Source organism: Dermacentor albipictus, chromosome 1 (genome assembly GCF_038994185.2).
Source record: "Dermacentor albipictus isolate Rhodes 1998 colony chromosome 1, USDA_Dalb.pri_finalv2, whole genome shotgun sequence".
NCBI lineage: Eukaryota > Metazoa > Arthropoda > Arachnida > Ixodida > Ixodidae > Dermacentor > Dermacentor albipictus.
The window spans coordinates 377056538-377076938 of NC_091821.1; the positions used below are offsets into that span (position 1 = coordinate 377056538).

General features: G+C 48.6%; 1 protein-coding gene across 1 annotated transcript in view; it reads right to left on the reverse strand.

Annotated features, from left to right (window-relative positions):
* Positions 1 to 20401, reverse strand: part of LOC135901743 (neural cell adhesion molecule 1-like) — a 723087-nt gene that overhangs the window by 593928 nt on the left and 108758 nt on the right. The window contains exon 2 of the mRNA XM_070531921.1: positions 13285 to 13330. The gene's annotated coding sequence lies outside the window, so the exon portion shown is untranslated. The remainder of the gene's footprint in view (positions 1 to 13284; positions 13331 to 20401) is intronic.

The following is a 20401-nucleotide window of genomic DNA, read 5'->3' on the forward strand; positions in this document are numbered from 1 at the left end:
TTTCTGGGCTAACGGGCTGTGAGGGAGTGGCTATGGGAGGCTCCCATGACCTTTGCTTCCGTAAATAACATATTCGGCAGTCTATATTCAAAGCATAGTGGACAGTCGGGCGTTGTCTATATAAGCGACAACAGTGGCACAGAAGATGGTAAATGGTCTCTTCACACTTTCGCTTAGCGCACATGGATGAGTCCGCCGTTGCAATGCGATAGTTGTAGGAGTTAGTAAAGGCTACTCCTGCCGATAGCCGACACAGCACTGTTGCATCACGTCGTGAAAGGTTGGATGGCGATTGCAGTTTTAGTGATAGGTCAATACTGTAAAATCGACAGCTAGAGTTCTGAGGATTATGGCACGAGCAAGATTGCGGAACTCTTGTTCAACTTCTACTTTCAATAAAGTTATGAGTAGTGTCGGTGCTCCAGCCTGGGCATGTCGGGCAGCGTCAAAAGGCGAGGTTATTATCAATCATGCCACAAATCCTGGCTGCCACTGAATAATCATATCATGTCCTCGTTCAGAAACGCAATGGCAAATTTCTTTGATTTGGAATACCAGTTGGGCGCAATTTTCACGTCGTAAACTTCGCATGCTTTGGAGCGTTGCTTTCGAGTCACAAAGTATTACCCATTTGTTACTTGGTTGTTTTTGACTATATTCCACAGTAGCGTGAAATGCGGCTTCTTCGAAACCTATCGAGGTCGTGACTTGGGACGTCTCGAACTTGATGATGACCAATAGGGATGTAATAACAATGGCGCCCGTCGAACTTTCCGAGACCAAATGCAAAAGCTGCAATGTGATCTGCTCGAAAGCCGCACACGTCAGACTAGCCTGCTTCGCCATTCGTGGAACAGCGAGGAACACAGGAGGCTTTTCAGGCACCACAAAGGGGATGTCATAATTGTTGTGGGCGAGTATCTCAATGACACAGAGTACTGGTCAGCCACAACTTATCTGGAAAACGCTGCCTCGGTATTTTCTCACGCAAGCGAGCAAGAAGGTGGTCGGAAACTCGTGCTATATGGTGAAAATGCACCCGGAGTGCGCTGACAGCTATGTAAGTCGTGATTACAGCGTAAGCAGTTATGGACTCACTACAATAACCGTTTCGGTGGGCGATGTTGTCTGCCGCCGCAGCTGCCACCGGTGTCCGTCGCAGATATCGCCAGGAATGAGAAAAAAATAAACCTAGTTCCCACTACCATCACGTCAGCGCTTGCTAGCCGCTGCGGGAACATGTCCTATACACGAGTCCCAGCGCGGGAGAAGTCACGCGATGTCAGATGCGTAGTGCGTAGCCTCGATACGTGCACGCTTTGCATTGAAGTTGCATATTATTGCACCAGGTTGCACGCCATGTAGCACTTGTATAGATAACGGTACAAGATAGAGACAGTTCGAGGAAGAAAAAGAAGGTTAGGGATATGTATATAAAAAATGCTGGACTACTAGACATGTACAGCATGCCTGAATTATTTAAGCAGGCTAGGTGACTATTTGTACCCGCCCTGTTTCAAAGGGGTTGCCAAATAATTATTAAAATCATCTTGATTAGCAGCCTATCATGTCACTTGTAGCGCGATGTAAGAAGCGCGCCACGTAGCGTCGATACGTTCAAACTTTGCATTGCAGTTACGTTGTATTCCACCAGGCGTCACTGCATGTAGCAGTTGCATCGCATCGTGCCATGTGTCAATGGATGTGAAATCTTCACCGCGTAGTCTCGATACCTGTGTTCACTCTTCAGTACACGCTTTGACGCCTTTTCCTAAGGTACGAACCCCTTCTGAAGAAGCGAATCGCAGAGCGTCACACGCGGTTGCAATCAGGCCACGTAGAGCTCAGCAGACCGCTGTGAAGAGAGCAGCACAAGTCGCAGCTCGCCGCCGATGCCTGGCGTACACTTAAGTTGGTGTTCGCGAAAACGACCCAAAGCGACTTCACCGCGAAAATCTTGCAGTGCGTGATGCGGAAAATGGAGCTGCTGTGGAACCGCTCCTGCCGCGTACAATGTGACTGTTCTTCGTGTGCTGCGCAGGCCTGCGACTGTTTTGGTGGTGTTTCGACATGTTACTTGTTGCTACGGTTGAAGCACGTTGAGGTAGCTCCAGACTCGACTATCCCATCGGGTTCCACTCGACAAACGCTCCGTTTCAAGACCAAGTTCAAGTCCGTGAGTGAAGTTTTCGTCATTCCACGCGACTTTGAAAATTCGAAGCGGCGGAAGCCCCGTTAGGCCTCGATAGGCTTAGCGCGTGAGCGACCGCCTCACCACCTAATAACCAGATCGCTTCTGCCGAGCGTACGAGATGGCTACGTCAGAGGACATGGACCTCCAAATAACACCCCCGCATCCGGTTAACAACGCGGACGAAAACGGGGACACAAGAGTACTTTCCGAAGCGAGGACTAGCAAAAGCCAAGAGATCGCCGCCGACAACCAGGCGATGGACGGCTGGCAGTTAGTTCTATCGCGGCGACAGCGAGAGGCTGTCAAGCGCAACGACAGGGAAACGGCTCCCAACAAGAACAACATAAACGAACAGCCATCAGCAGGCGGCGCGAAAGGAGACGGGCAAATCGGTCGTCGCAACATGCGCCCGTGGAAGGGGAAGCCTCTGCCACCATTACCGAAGAATGACATCAAGATAATACTGAAGCCACACAAAGGACTAATGCTCAAGGAATATCTGAGAACAGAAATACCGCAAGCGATTATTCGGGCTACCGGGACGATAATCACAGGAAACGGACCGAACCAGCGAAAAATCACTGGAGAAGATTTCATACTGCGAATTCGAGAGGGAACAAATATCATCATCGTCGCCACACCTTCACTGGAAGTGGCGGACGTCATTCGTCGAGTCACGTGCATGGAGCTGCGAGGCAAGCAACACCCCTTCAACGTGTACGTAGCGGATCCAGATGATAGCTACAAAGGGGTGGTGCACGGATTCCCAGCACACACCGAATCAGCAGATCTCCAGCAACACCTGCGCGTCAGGACCCAAGGAGTCACCATCGAAAGGGCCCGAATGCTTGGAAGCTCTAATACCGCTCTCCTCACCTTCTCGGGAGGCACGCGCCCCAAATGCGTCTACTACATGGGAGTATAGATGCGGTGCACGGAGTACAGGCCAACAATCCAAATGTGCCTGGAGTGCATGCAAGAGGGACACCGCTCGGACGTTTGTCCGAACCCCAAGAACATATGCCGTGGCTGCGGACTCGAAAATCCACCCCCGCAAGGACACGAATGTGAAGTGAAGTGCGCCATGTGCAGGGCGGCGGGGCACGAGACGCGTCGGTGCCCGAACAAACTGATTGCCGCCAAGCGCGTGAAGACGACTCGCCAGTCTCGATCGCGGGAGCGGTCGGGACAGAACACCAAAAAGGCACCGGGGCGCTGGTTCGAGTGCATGGAAGAGGAGGACTTCTACCGGCACCGATCGCGATCCAGATCTCCACACGGAAGCAGAGCGAAGAGCAATACCCCGTCGAGGGACCCCTCCAGCTCCAGGGTTTCACAGCGGTCAAATTCGCCACTGCCTAAAAAACAGCAGGTGAGCTGGGCGAGGGTTGTTTCTCCCACTGCTCCAAAACAGAATACTGGTGAAAATGATAAACGCATTCAAAAATTGGAAAAGGAAAATGCGCGACTAAGAGAACAGCTCTCAGGAGAAGAACGCAAACGACAATCACTTGAGAAACAAGTGTCAGAATTAGAGGCGCGCTTCAATAGCACAATACCACAGCCGGAAATGCCGCGTCAGTCTGAACAAATAGCCAAAGCGAAAGCGGCGGCAGATATAAACTCCGTCTCCGCGCTGTCTCCGACAACCCAAATCTCAAAAAACGCGTAGATAACGGCAGCGCAGATCCAGACAATGATCGCGGAAAACTTGAAAATATTTATGCATGAAATGATGGCATTAATTACCCAAAGGTTAACGGAATTTCAACAACAGTGCACGAAGGACTTCGAGAAACACAAGGGGTTCGTGGCGGAACAGCTTAGGGCAGTCTCGAAGGCTGTTCCCACCAAAAAACGCGCAATTGCGATAGGAGCGGGTTCGGCAAAAACTAAAATAAGCCACTGCGTAACCGAATCCGACGGCTCGGACACGGAAACGTCACGGGCTTAAAATAAGAGTGGGCAACATGGCTAATCACGCTAAGAAATCGCAACGAATACAATATTCAGACCAATTAGAGATATGGCAATGGAACTGCCGCTCCTTCTCCAGGAAAGCGGCAGTGTTCCACCAGTTTATCAAAAACTCCGGAATCGCTCCGGACGTGATATGCCTGCAGGAGGTCGGGGCCAAGCCGGCCAAATTGCAGGGATACTACACTCTGAGCGATCCTCAAAATTCGAAGGTCGCCACGCTGGTGAGCAAGTCGATAAACGCTCAATTATTAACACTTCCGCCAACTGAGGGAGAGACTAATTCCATAGTTATCAGTGTGATGCCAAAGAAACGAAGTAAGGCACACACACTAATCACAAATCTGTACAGTCCTCCCAAAAGCAAAGGGAACGACCTACCCCACATTCTCTCAGCAACAGAAGATTTAGCGGGCACCAGGGATAAGGCGGTGATAGTGGGTGACTTTATTGCACCCCACATACTATGGGGATACGCGAAAACGTCGCCCAAAGGGTTCCTACTCGAGCGCACCGCAACGGCCTTGGGCTTACGGGCAATCAATCAGATCGGCAAACCGACGCGCACGGGTAACAGCGTCAGTAGAGACACTGGCCTCGTTACTGACTGGCCTCGTTATACAAAACTCCAGAGAGCTCTGGAGGAGTCGGATACAGCCCCGACCAACATGCGAGAATGGACCGAATTCCTTCGACGAGCACACGGGGACACCACTAAAGCCATTGAGCGTACAGCGGAGGTGCCGGTGATAGACTCTCACCTGGTCAGCCTATGGGAAGAGAGGCGGAAACTGGCCAAGAGGTGGAAAAGGCAACGTCTAAACAAACACCTGAGACAACGCATCGCTCTCTTGGCAGAGCAAGCCCAAGGCCATGCCAACGAGCTCGCTAAAAACGAGTGGGCGACGTTCTGTGGAACCCTGTCAGGAACTCTGGGAACGAGCAGTACGTGGCGAATACTACGAAGCATGCTAGACCCGATGAGCACGCGTACTGAGAACAACAAGAAGCTCCAAATTATAGCAGACAACTTCGAGGGTACAGACCAAGATCTCGTTCATGCGCTTCAGAAAACGTACATAGGACCCTCACCTGCTACGGCATCGTCGTCCGCGAGGAGACAATACGCGGGGGAGGCGAACCCTAAATTAGACGAAGATATAACGTACGCGGAAGTGTATGAGGCGGCACAATCCGCAGTTAAAAACTCGGCACCGGGCCCAGACTCGATCACAAATGCAATGATTCGAAACATGGATTCGGTAGCCCTAGCGAAAATCACAAAGGTATTTAATAGCGAGTGCTGGGCCAAGGGAGACTTGCCCCAAGAGTGGAAATTGGCTAAAATAATCATGATCCCCAAACCAAAAAAGAATCCCTCGATTGATACACTACGGCCGGTGTCGCTCACGTCATGCCTAGGTAAGCTCTATGAAAGGGTTATCCATAGCAGATTGCAGCGATACCTGGAAGAGCGGAGCTGGTTCCCGGACTCCATGATAGGATTTCGCACGGGTTTATCTTGCCAGGACGCGTTCCTCCTACTTAGAGATGAAATTCTAACTAATATACCGTACGGCGACGAGAGACTTGTCCTAGCACTAGACCTTAAAGGAGCATTTGACAACGTCTCTCACGCCGCAATATTGGAAGAACTCGAACTCGCGGGTTGTGGTGAGCGCACATACAATTACTTAAGAGCGTTTCTTTCCAACCGCGAGGCGAGCATCAGTATTGGCCAAATCACTTCGGATTTATTTAAAATGCCTGACAAAGGAACACCTCAAGGAGCTATATTATCTCCTCTTCTCTTCAACATTGCGATGTGTCGACTCGCGCGCGATCTGGATCGGATACCCGACCTAGGTTACACGCTCTACGCAGACGACATCGCGCTGTGGACGAGCAGAGGTTCACTAGGGGATAAGGAATATACGCTCCAAAGTGCAGTATTAGCGGTGGAGCAATTTTCTAGATGGAGTGGCCTGAAGTGCGCACCCGAAAAATCTGAGGTTATCCGGATACACGCGAAAGGCTACAAATCCAGAGGATCGATTAACATCGTGGTTGAGGGCCAATCAGTCCGAGAGGTACCCACGATGCGAGTCCTGGGTTTGTGGCTTCAGAGCGACGGGAGAGCACTACAGACACTCAAGACCCTCAAATCCACAGCCAACAACATAGCCCAAATGATACGTCGCGTGACGTATCGAAAAGCGGGAATGCGAGAAGACGATACCCTAAGGCTCGTACAGGCCTTAGTGGTCAGTCGAATAACCTATGGCTTACCGTACCAAATCCTGAACAGGGAGGAGGAAAAGCAGGCTGACACAATAATCCGAACCGCTTTCAAAGCTGCTCTGGGCCTGCCTAAATGTACTTCAACGGAGCGCATGTTAGCTTTGGGAGTGCACAATACTTTCGACGAACTGAGGCAAGCCACCCTGATGCGACAGAGGGAGCGCCTCAGCTTCACAAAAACTGGTAGGGCAATATTGGCTAGACTCAATATCCCAGCATACCCCATTTATCTCACAGAGCAGGCTGTACCTCTCCCTCCTTCGATGAGATCCAAAATTACAGTAGCCCCAATTCCAAAGAATATGCATCCAGAGTACAACAAAGACAGGCGCAAAGCACGTGCACAACACATTCAATCAGCCTACTCTAACAACCATAGGTACAACACGTACTACACGGACGCAGCTCTGTATGCAGACACGACCGGGCAGCGCTACCAAAGGAGGTACGCCCTGGCAGTCGTGAACGCTGTCAGCCAACAGCAAATTACCGCGTCGGCCACGGCGGGATCCCCAGCCTCGGCTGAAATATTAGCAGTGGCGATCGCACTCGCTCACGCGGAGCGTTCGCAAAGGGACTCGGTCGTGGTCACGGACTCCCAGGAGACATGTCGCATGTTTCTCAAGGGGCACGTGACTGCGGCTAGCCTCGCAATAATCCCGAAATCCTTCAACCACCATCATCGCCTACTCTGGTGCCCGGGCCACGCGGGGGTACAGGGGAACGAAAAGGCTAACGCGTTAGCTCGAGGGTTCACTAACCGAGCGACGGCGTCCTCTTCTAACCCCAACCACCCGCACTACCCATCACAAAATTCCACCAATTTAAATGCCAAAGACATCCTTGCTCATCAGCGTGGAGTCCGAAGAAAATACCCGCCGCCTCACCCACAACTTAACGGGGAAGAGGCCGCCGATTGGCGTAAAATACAGACCGGGATGTTCCCCCATTTAAAATTGCTAAGCGCCATGTATCCCACTCGTTATAGGGCCAACTGTCCTTGGTGCGGTGGCATACCTACCCTAATGCAGATAACCTGGGAGTGCACTAAGCACCCTCATAGGCCAAACACCAGTAGGACAATGGAGCAGTGGGAGGCACAGCTCGCCCGCTCCGATCTGGCAGGACAAAAGTCCTTAATTAGCCAGGTCAGGCAGGCGGCAGAGGCCAGTGGGGCCCTGGACTGAGAGGCTCCGACCACCCCTCCTTCAAATCTTTAGAATCACAATAAAGTTTCTCTCTCTCTCTCTCTCTCAACCGGACGCGTGTCCGGTTTCTAACCTGGAGCCGGGGGTTAACGGATGAAAAGAATGACAGAAAGAAAGGAGAGGGGTAGATGAACTAGCAGTGGGGATACGTTCGGCTGCCCATCGTACCTACAATCGGTCACTGACGCTAGTCGACTTCAAAAACGGTATAGTAGCGTCCGCATCGCTTTGTAGGCCAGCGACACGTTAGGTCATGGTTCTTCCACGTTAGGCCATGGACACGTTAGGCCATGGTTCAACAATTTCCCGTTCATGTTGCAAAGGTCACTATTGCAAATGTAGGTAGCATAGTGGCTAACTACATGGTGCAGAGGCTCCGCGACATCCGAAGAAAGGAAAAGCCGTCTATGATTTTCTTGTCTTAAGCTTACAGTAAGCTTCACTAACAGTAGTTTCAGAAATATGAGAGATTGTGTGTCGGAAACAATGTTCTGCTCGCCCATCGGACCAGCATTATAATTGTAGGCATATCAGAGGAAATTTCGCTTGCATTTTGCAAATACTGGCAACGCTTATGTTTAAATGTACAATAACCTCTGATCTCTCCTCAACGACATAGCTTTCCTTTATTTGCGCTTGAACTCTGTCCACTGTGCTGGTCATTATGAGCTGGGATAAAATGCAAGATACCTGCAAGACCTCCAGTGGCGTTCGACCTGTCGTAAGGCAATTTTATTTCACAGAAGGGGTAAATATTGCTTACGGCTTAGCTTGAATCAGCTGCACGGTACCAGTGAATTCTCGAGTGGTCTTCCACCTACCTTAAGGTAATTGCATAAGATGGAAGCGCTAAGTAATGATACGCCTGACAACAATAATCCTGATGACTGTTGGTGCACAAAACGCATTTCAAAATTTATATGCGTAAAAACCAGCGATAGACGTTGGCTTCCTAAAAGATAGAAAAGTACAAAACTAAATACGATGGCACCTAAGCACTTGTGAGTTGTGAATGCGAAAGCACTAATCTACAATTGAACACCGATGAGTGGTCATTAGAGTTGTGCGCTGCGAGTAATGTGCCACAGCGGTACGCGCTGCCTGAGCCAGCCAGCAGCAGCAGCCTGCGGTGCGAATGCCTCATGCCACCGAAGTCCTGAGCGACGTGAGACCGAGGAAGCAGCAGCAGCCACCAAGGCCGACAGGCGCGTGAAGCAGCTAAGCCCAGTGGGGGTGAGAGAGAGATACGGAAACGCGCACCGGCTTCCAAGAGCGAGAGCGACATGGCCTCGCGGTGATGCCTTCTTCTCTCCCGCAACACCTGGCGCGCTATCGTAATAGCAGCGCTCTCTTTCACCCACTCTGCTCCGTCGAGGAGCGCTCGTGACGTGGCGTCGCAACCAGTGGACTTTATGTGCCATTTCGCTGATACAGACTACAGACGTTGGCTTTGTAGTTCTATGGGCTACCTGACGCTTCCAAATATATAAACCGGTTATAGCCTTACATACACAGGGTGGTCCACTCTTAGTACGAACACGGCGCAACGTGGCCGCACATCGAAAATAAGCCGCGCAGGCTCACAGAGTCTTGGAGGTGGGGCTTCGTATCGCGTGTCGTTTGCTAAAGCTTGACGCACTCCCGAGATTCAGCAGACGACACGAAGCCCCGTCTCCAAGACCCTTTGCGCCGGCGCCGCTTAGTTTCAGTGTGGCGCCAAGCTGCGCCGTGTTCGTACTGAGAGTGGACGGCCCTGCACACCTCCCGGCACACGGGAGTAGAGTGTGGCAGCCATATGTGCAAAAGCACGCTTGATCAGTCGACAGTGCGCCACTGGTTTGAGACAGCTTGTTTTCAAACATGCTTACCAGGACGGCTGGTCACCACTAGCAGTACTTCTCACTATGCAGTTAGCTTTGGCTATGCACTTGTTAAACGGTAATGCCATATGCAAGGCAAAACTATGGCTTTTTACAGCGCCTGTCTTCTCAGTAAATAGGGCAGAGCAACTCGCCGTACACGGCCAATGACATTGTTTGCCCGCACCGCTGTGTCGCAGCACTTGACGAAAAGAAATATTTCTCTATTCAGCGAAATATACTCCACAGTGCAAACGCACAATACTAAATGTAGGTTCAGCGCTCTACGCAGGGGTACTCTGTATTGGCGCGAACGACGAAGAGCACAATAATAGGAAATATTGTTGACTTTTGGGCCACCTGTTGTTTCGCAGCGTCGACGAGTGAGTTCGGAAAAGTTTATTAGGCAAGAAAATGGTAAGACTAGCCGCTGTTTTCGCTTTCCTGTAGTACCGTGGTTCTTTAGTTGAAATAGTATTTCGTCACTGAGATGGAAAAAAGTGGAACAAAAACAATCGCTTATTCTAAAAGTCGTAGAAGGAAATAAGTGAACAGAACATGGAAAATATGCTATACAAAGCAGCGGGCGTCCTATGCATTCGGAGCTACAGGGAGTAGCAAAAGATAGACTCCCATAACGACGGCTGCGCCCTGGGAATTTCACAGCGTGACGTACAGTAAGAGGAGGAGAAGTTGGTGAGGAATAACAATGCTTTCCATCGAGAGCACGTGCACGCGGCCTACTGAAGCAGAGAGCGTGCGGCGTTTCAAACGATGCTCTCTAAGTGGTTTAGAGACGCATTGGCTGCGTCCCCGAACCGTGCCAGCGCTAAGGGGCTGCGCATACGCTGGAGCAATATCTGGCTACTTGATTTGCATAGTCAGCAAGACTGACTTGAATTTGCTATTCAGAGCTCCGAAGTTGGGTACAGGAGCAAAAGTAGAGGCACTAGAGCAAGAAAAAAGAATCGCTCAACACCGCAGAAGTTCTGTACCGACGACGAACACCTAAAGAAAGAGGAGAGAAAACGACCGAATGGAGGGGGTGAGAGTGAGAAAGACGCGCAATAAATGCAGCTCGAAGAGAAATAGGATGCGAGGCGTAGAAAAAGAAATTGAACAATACTGGATGCTCGGTGAAAACTGGCAACAGGAAATACGTCACGCTATTATTAATGTCGACTGTTTGCTGCCGCGAGCATCGGAAAAAAAGAACGCTAAACGAAGTTAAGAGACATTCATTTATATTTATATTCTTTCCCGGCAAAACTAAAGATATACGCGTATAAATTAAGTTATTCTTTGGGACTTACTTTTCTTGCGTCACTTAGCGACAGGCCCATGAAGTGCCACACGCATGCGCCATGCGTCAGACACGCCGCCGAAGCGAGCGAGGTCGGCTGCGCCTGTGAGCGTTGGCCTGTTCGATGACCCGTCTGCTTGTTTTTCATTTTCTGGATTTAGCCGGGTAATAGGGCTCCCCGGGTATTGTTGCGCTCTTTGTGCACTTTGACATGGCACCACTGCACTATTGAACTACGGGAAGGTGAAAAATATTGTTTGACAGTCTGCTGCGCATTTCAAGCAATTAGGCTTATGGAATGGAACTTAGACTTGTGACGCAGTTAGCGACAAGCAGCTCAGCCGTCCTGACACAGTTAATTTGACTTAATGACTCGCCCTGGGAGATGTTTGTGACACTTTCTGTGAGTCCCGCATTATTGTGACTAATTTCGGTAGTTTCTGGGCGCGCTTGCCGTGCTCGGTGCTGATAGGCAGTTAGCCAAAAGCAGTTGGGCTCGTGCGACGCAGTTTTTTCCCCTGTACTGAATCTTACTGGGACAAACTTGTGACGCTTTCTCTGACCCCGAGCATTATTGCAATTAATTTCGCTAGTTTTTCGGATACACTTTCGCACGTTTCGCCTCTACACGCATTATTCCTATTAGGTGTTAATACCAAAATGACACATGCTTGTAATTTACTTTCTTCAGCTGATGTCGTCCGGGGGAGCCTCGTACTGGGAACTACTGCTGCTTACCTGGTGTCACTGCGTTGGATGAATGCACAAAAGCCCGTAACGAGAATTCATATAGAGCAAAATAAACATTTCCTCATTTAACAAGGCCTCTTGCACCTTCTTCATGAAATTGCACCTGGCACATGTTCGACGGAGTCGCGTGATGGTTCGGTGCTTTACCTGACCGACGTAACACAGCCCCGACTGCTTCGCACTCTTGAATTCCTTTCGGCGTGCATTTGCCATGCCGACTATGTGCGCATTTTCTAAAACCCCCACAGCAGACGGAACCAAAGCAAGCCGATTGAAGCTACCGCTTGCCTATCACTTAAGAGCTTATTTCCCATCATCCCATTCCTCTACATGCTTTGTGACTAAGTTTCAAGATTGTCACGTGACGCTCCTTCCTAGCATTTTTCTTTCTGCATGGTTCTATGGGAGTGTCCGCTCTCGTTGAATCTTCTCTCTATGTGCGAGGCCTCAAAGGAGAATAAGGAAAACGCAATTCTTAGACGCGTAAGATATTATCTCATTCGGTGTCTACTCGTATTTATTGTGATCAAGCACGCACGAGCAAATCATTTTCTGAACAATCATATTCTCAAAAACTCACGATGACTAGTAACAATATGCAGTATGTCAGATCTCTTTGCTTGGACACATTTATTTTAAGCATGCGTACAGTTGCGTGAAATATGGTGTTCCTGAAAGACATGCGTAGGTAAAATAACATCGCCAAACGCTAATACAAATTTCGAAGGATCAAGTGATTTAGTTAACTTCAGCAAATCCACAATAAAGGACTAAAATTTGGAACGTTTCTCTTTCAGATGTTTTCAGCATTTGTTACATGCACGAAAGAATGATACGAAGTGTATTTTGGGTATTTCGGTTTTCTCTTATGGCGGTTGTTTGAAGTTATAGGTTCATTTCTCTGTTATTTCCCCAAGCGTGGAGCAAGAGTCTTAGAGCATTTCTCCCCGGCCGACCTTACTACAGTTCTTCTATTAGTTCTATAGGTGCGGGCATGTATTTGCCAAAAGCTTAGCGCTACAATTTGGCACCCGTTCTCCATAAGGTGCTCTACAACTGCGCGTCTATAAATCATTAACTAACGAATATATAAATTCGCATCAATTTCTATTCGTTTGCGGTCACTGCGCATTGAATAACTCAGACTCTTCAAACGGGTAAATACTATGCGATACGCACGTCTCTACAGTAATTTCTTGTGAAGGTATATGATAGTAACAATTTATCGTAAAGTAGCAGCACTTTGGAAGCATTGTGAGCTCGACTTCGACCTATGTGTTTACTAATTAGTTTTGGAATACAACGATCGGAATAGCTGTTCGAAAATCGTTTGGTTTGCACCCAAGTACAAATTATATTTTAATTACAACGACATCGTCGGAAAATACCCGATTTTGTCATGGCATTATGCATCACGTGATAAAGCACCTCAAGTTTCTACTGTTTTGGTGCCTATAGCAACCAGAATGAGTTATTCGGTAACCCAATTTCTAAAGCATTTGACTTAGAAGCTACATAATAGCTTCAAACTGGGGAGTCATTTCCAACTGTATATTCCCGCTAAGCAGCAGACGTTTGATCTTTACTATTTTGCGTTGCAGAAATCGAATATTGAGTTTTGGTCATTACTATGGACTAAGAAGATTTAAATATACTTATCCAAATGCTCTTGAGCGCTCTTTGCGAACTCACCTTTTGTACCCCTCTCCTGCTTGGGCAACACTGCTGCCTGCAGTATCTGTAAATAAATGAAAAAGTTATAAAAAAGAAGAAGAGAGCTAAACTATCATCTTCAGGTAGCGGACAATACTTAATGGTGCAATCATTACTTCTTTTACCTACAAAACTAGCAGAGAAAGAGACAGAGAGAAGGAAGAAAGAGAGCAAGGAAAGACAGGGAGGTAAATAGATTATGATAAGACCAGTTTGCTACCCTACACGTGAATAGGGGAATGGAAGAGTAACAGAAAGTGAGCGAGGAGACACGAGTCTTGATCGTACTTTCGTATGCACTAAGCCAGGTGCAGGAAATCTTAAAGTCAGGCGCTCAAGTTTGTCGCCTTCGGGTATTGCAGAAGCGCTTGAATGGTTTTCTGGGCTAACGGGCTGTGAGGGAGTGGCTATGGGAGGCTCCCATGACCTTTGCTTCCGTAAATAACATATTCGGCAGTCTATATTCAAAGCATAGTGGACAGTCGGGCGTTGTCTATATAAGCGAGAACAGTGGCACAGAAGATGGTAAATGGTCTCTTCACACTTTCGCTTAGCGCACATGGATGAGTCCGCCGTTGCAATGCGATAGTTGTAGGAGTTAGTAAAGGCTACTCCTGCCGATAGCCGACACAGCACTGTTGCATCACGTCGTGAAAGGTTGGATGGCGATTGCAGTTTTAGTGATAGGTCAATACTGTAAAATCGACAGCTAGAGTTCTGAGGATTATGGCACGAGCAAGATTGCGGAACTCTTGTTCAACTTCTACTTTCAATAAAGTTATGAGTAGTGTCGGTGCTCCAGCCTGGGCATGTCGGGCAGCGTCAAAAGGCGAGGTTATTATCAATCATGCCACAAATCCTGGCTGCCACTGAATAATCATATCATGTCCTCGTTCAGAAACGCAATGGCAAATTTCTTTGATTTGGAATACCAGTTGGGCGCAATTTTCACGTCGTAAACTTCGCATGCTTTGGAGCGTTGCTTTCGAGTCACAAAGTATTACCCATTTGTTACTTGGTTGTTTTTGACTATATTCCACAGTAGCGTGAAATGCGGCTTCTTCGAAACCTATCGAGGTCGTGACTTGGGACGTCTCGAACTTGATGATGACCAATAGGGATGTAATAACAATGGCGCCCGTCGAACTTTCCGAGACCAAATGCAAAAGCTGCAATGTGATCTGCTCGAAAGCCGCACACGTCAGACTAGCCTGCTTCGCCATTCGTGGAACAGCGAGGAACACAGGAGGCTTTTCAGGCACCACAAAGGGGATGTCATAATTGTTGTGGGCGAGTATCTCAATGACACAGAGTACTGGTCAGCCACAACTTATCTGGAAAACGCTGCCTCGGTATTTTCTCACGCAAGCGAGCAAGAAGGTGGTCGGAAACTCGTGCTATATGGTGAAAATGCACCCGGAGTGCGCTGACAGCTATGTAAGTCGTGATTACAGCGTAAGCAGTTATGGACTCACTACAATAACCGTTTCGGTGGGCGATGTTGTCTGCCGCCGCAGCTGCCACCGGTGTCCGTCGCAGATATCGCCAGGAATGAGAAAAAAATAAACCTAGTTCCCACTACCATCACGTCAGCGCTTGCTAGCCGCTGCGGGAACATGTCCTATACACGAGTCCCAGCGCGGGAGAAGTCACGCGATGTCAGATGCGTAGTGCGTAGCCTCGATACGTGCACGCTTTGCATTGAAGTTGCATATTATTGCACCAGGTTGCACGCCATGTAGCACTTGTATAGATGACGGTACAAGATAGAGACATTTCGAGGAAGAAAAAGAAGGTTAGGGATATGTATATAAAAAATGCTGGACTACTAGACATGTACAGCATGCCTGAATTATTTAAGCAGGCTAGGTGACTATTTGTACCCGCCCTGTTTCAAAGGGGTTGACAAATAATTATTAAAATCATCTTGATTAGCAGCCTATCATGTCACTTGTAGCGCGATGTAAGAAGCGCGCCACGTAGCGTCGATACGTTCAAACTTTGCATTGCAGTTACGTTGTATTCCACCAGGCGTCACTGCATGTAGCAGTTGCATCGCATCGTGCCATGTGTCAATGGATGTGAAATCTTCACCGCGTAGTCTCGATACCTGTGTTCACTCTTCAGTACACGCTTTGACGCCTTTTCCTAAGGTACGAACCCCTTCTGAAGAAGCGAATCGCAGAGCGTCACACGCGGTTGCAATCAGGCCACGTAGAGCTCAGCAGACCGCTGTGAAGAGAGCAGCACAAGTCGCAGCTCGCCGCCGATGCCTGGCGTACACTTAAGTTGGTGTTCGCGAAAACGACCCAAAGCGACTTCACCGCGAAAATCTTGCAGTGCGTGATGCGGAAAATGGAGCTGCTGTGGAACCGCTCCTGCCGTGTACAATGTGACTGTTCTTCGTGTGCTGCGCAGGCCTGCGACTGTTTTGGTGGTGTTTCGACATGTTACTTGTTGCTACGGTTGAAGCACGTTGAGGTAGCTCCAGACATGTTGGAAGGCCTTGGCCTTGAATTCTTTGTATGACACGGATGTTTGTTTTGTTAGCACTGGACAGCCCTGGTTGCTATATCGCAAATATTATAGGAATAGCGTCCTCTGTATTTCTAGCATAGCTGTCATGGATATGCTCCATGTTTTACCGGCGAGCAACCTTAGCATGTGAGTGTATTATCATGTGAATGTAAATTTTATACATTCCACAAATTTCCTACATTATTGAAGCCAATAAACGCTTCGCACAGGACTTCTACAATAATTTCTTTATGTTGGCGTATCGCAGAACTATTCTCAAAAATGTATTCAAGTCAGATGTATCAAGCGTAAAGCAATATTTACAAATGACGCCGTTGAATCTTTGATCGGCAACAGTCTAAAAACCAAGCACTAGCTGGAAAACAAGAGAGAGAGAGAGGGGGGGGGAGGCAGGGAGGGAGGGAGGGAGAGCAACATTGAACAAAACAAATTGGCTATATACAAGCCTGCCCAGCAACTGTGTTCAGTGCTGGTTTGCACCACAACCTATAGAAAGAATACAACGGAGTAAAGAAGAAGGCATTTTATGAAGGAAAAAATGACTGTGGCTTAGGTAAGGTTAAGCCCAGGATGCGAAGCATACTAGCCTTTATTTTAGTTGTTGAACCACTGTTTAGCCTGGTGACTGTTTACTGTTTACTGTTTAGCTGCTTGGCTATATTTGGTTCGGCTAGACGAAGAAACAACTCATGCATTACTGCTTCGCCTTCAAGAGTGGAACGCGACAGCGTTCCCGTCGACACGCCAAGGGGTGTAAGACAATGGGCTACAGGGCAGCGACTACGCGCCCCGCATTGGACGCGGTGAGCGTCGAGCAAAGCAGCGTTCGGCGCGGCAACGAAATGTGCGCCTGAGCAAGAGACGCGCGCCTTAGAAACAGCTCGTTTCTAAGGCAACACCGCATTCACTAGAGGCGCTTTTGTACCGCTTAGAAGCATCGTACTCGTGGCTCAGTGGTAGCGTCTCCGTCCCACACTCCGGAGACCCTGGTTCGATTCCCACCCAGCCCGTCTTGCAAGAGTTGAGCCAAAGCCACTTCTCCTCTGTCGTGACGTCACGGTGTCACGTGGTTTCATGGCGACACCGCCGCGCCTGAGGAGCTGGGTTGAGCTCTCGTAATATGCTTCGCATAAAAAACAAAAACGCCGAGTAGGGCAATAGTGGCTCGACGTTTCCGAGCACATAAAGAACGATTATGGCTCCAACTGCTCGACACTTTGTGCTGTTGTCGTGGAAATGGAGGAGACCCATTCGTCTTTGAAAGAATACATCCCTTTCCAATGCCTGTCATTTTATTTTTTCAGGCTTAGCCATACATTCCCAGTTCACGAGAAAGCATTCGTACCACCGCGTTTGCGGGGAAAGGGGGTGCATGCATAGTGATAGGGAGATATTTAGAACTTAAGCGCCTCTAGAATGTTTTGGTGGTGCCATCACGATGCAATACTTTAAAGAACAAATTGTTGTTCTGGCAGGTTTATTGCTATTTCCGCCTTCCTTATTGCTATTTTATGCCTTCCTCCCTTCTAAGCCTACTATTCAACTCATATTCACCCTTATCGAGTTGCAGTGAAATATATTTAGAATGGCCGGTATTCCGACAATGCGCGTTCCGACAACGCATAGACTGATCCACTCATGTGCTGTCAAGATATCTTATTTTGCTTCCGCTTTGCTGGGCACAGTGTATCCCATTCTTTCGGGGTAAATCTTGTATTATAGGTGCTCATAAAAACATACACATGTAGCTCGGCTGCGTCAAACGGTGAGGATGAGGGAGGGCTTGCCGATAGGGGGACACATGAGCGCAGAATGAATCACAGTGTGAATAAAGCCTTTCTCGCTCATTACGTTGCAGTAAACTCAAAGTTAAGAATGACCGTGCGATTAAATTCTAAGTATCTGATTCATGAATTTAGCTCGGTTTGTAAAACAGGTGACAAAAGCATTTCGTTAGGGCGGCATAAGTTCACCGGGTATCTTGGTATAAAACGCTGACTCAAATGCAATGTGCTCGATAAAGGCAACGACAGCAAAAATTACCGCAGAACTCATCTCACGAAGACTCTCCACGGTAATTCCAGTAGCTTTCGAGCAATGTAGCGTCCGACTATGTTGCTGAGGTCACTTTTATCGAACACGTGTAATGGTGATTCTGAAACTTTAGGTAATTCAGGTATATGAAACATACTGCAATATTGTCCCATGTTGCAATGGCACTCGCTTGCCAAGGTCGCCCACAAGCATGGAAGCATGGTGACGACTGCATGACGCCGACGCATTGATGGTGTTGTGCCGAAGAAGGAATGATGCTGATCGAACGACAAAGGCACATAACGAAGATAGCATGACGAGAGTGAGATGTTAGTTCTTAAACTCTGATGATCGTATAGCGACAATTCTCAAACAACGTGATGAAGACGAGATGAGGGCAATGTGACGACGGCAGTGTGATGACAACCAGATTAAGGAACGGGAATGATGAAGATGCCTCGACCACGGTGGCATGACGACGACGGTATGAGAACGGGTGTGGGTAGCGTCTGTGTGACGTCCACGCAATGACGTCGACGGTGACATAATCACAATTGAGTGACGACAGCTTGAATATGATAAAACGACGAACAAGGAATGACGTCGAAGGATCGACCGAGCTGGTATGACGACGACGGCACGACTTTCCGATGTCGAAGTTACAATGATGACCATGGAGCAGCCACGACAGCCTCCTGACGATGGTGCGACGACGAATGCATGACGACTGTATGACGACGATGCAGCCACGACGACTGTATGACGATGACACAGTGAAGCCGATGGCATTGCAATGGCATGAGGATCATGGGATGGCCACAAGTGTATGAGACTCGTGTATGAGACAGACAGACAGACAGACAGACAGACAGACAGACAGACAGACAGACAGACAGACAGACAGACAGACAGACAGACAGACAGACAGACAGACAGACGGACGGACGGACGGACGGACGGACGGGCAGACGGACGGACGGACGGACGCACGGACGGACGGACGGACGGATGGACGGACGGACGGACGGACGGACGGACGGACGGACGGACGGACAGACAGACAGACAGACAGACAGACAGACAGACAGACAGACAGACAGACAGACAGACAGACAGACAGACAGACAGACAGACAGACAGACAGACAGACAGACAGACAGACAGACAGACAGACAGACAGACAGACAGAAAAGCGTAAAATGGCTGAAGTAGGCAAATAATGTTATTCGTAATACAAAGCACAAGGGTCACAAAGTATCGCGGAAATGAGTGACATTCAGAAGAAGGGATATCTGTCCACCGCAGATTGAATCACAGGCTAATGATGACTAAATGGTATTATAAATATACGCGTGTTTGACAAGAGGTATTTCTTAAAGGCACCGGATACATTACTATATCGCTCAATACACAAATTACTCACGTTCGTTGACTTATTCCAGCCGTGGCCTCTATGTGAAAATCACGAAATTCTTCCAGCAGGTAGTGTACGTTCGGTTGAATAAACGAATCATGAAATTGGGAAAACAACAAGTTGTCTCTGACGAGCACGGAACCAATGCGCAAAACTCGGCAGAGAGGCCCACCAGCCCCCATAGTCTCTGACCGTATGAGAAAGAAGTGTTTAGATACTTTCTGGTAGATTGTCGTTTGCCACCGCAACCGTTACGAGACCCGTTATTCATGCATTGATCAGCAGAAGTTTGACCATTCGGTTTTCTTTTTGTCGAAGGGTGATGCATCAACATGGTCTAGCAGACGAATAAAAGAGACAGATATATAGAGTTTATTGGAAGCTAAAGATGTCAGCCCTACTATATGCAGTGCTAACTAGTTCCAATGACGTGTTTGAACAGATATGAAGAGGACACGAAAATACATAAAATCACCACCCAAGCACTCCGTACGGATGGTTAACAAGCGAAGCTGATACGTGCGGTCCCGGTGCTTATCACTGGTTTAATCACGATAGTTCACTATATGACGGCTTGGTAAGCTGCCGGATCCTCGATACGTAGTTGTTGCTTGCACTCGGCTGCACGAACCTATTCTTGTCCCGGGGCTGCAGCATCGGCATGGCGTAGACGAGCTCATTCCCGGTTCTGCTCATGGCGTTGCTGATCGAAAGCTGCATGCTCCTAAGGAGTATGCATCACGCATGGTCTACCCATTTTGGAGCCGGAGAGAAATTGCTGCACGCGCACTCGGCTGTGACAGACAGCAACTACGTCACTGCTGGCGCAGCTAAACCAACACCACCTAGATAGCCCAAGGCCTTTTCACTCCAATGCGTGACGTCATGTTACCTGGCCCGACTGCCGTATAATCTAATTTGAAGGCTCCCGAGCAGCTAACAGTGATTTTGACGTCACAGCTTTCAGAACGCCAGCTTTACCAATCGAAATTTCCGGCCACGTAGCATGGTACATGGATCCGAGTAAACAGGCCTTATGTGCTATCTAGGTGGTGTTGGCTAATTGCGTAGCTCTCTCTCTCTCTCGTTCTCTCTCTCTCGCGTGCGCGT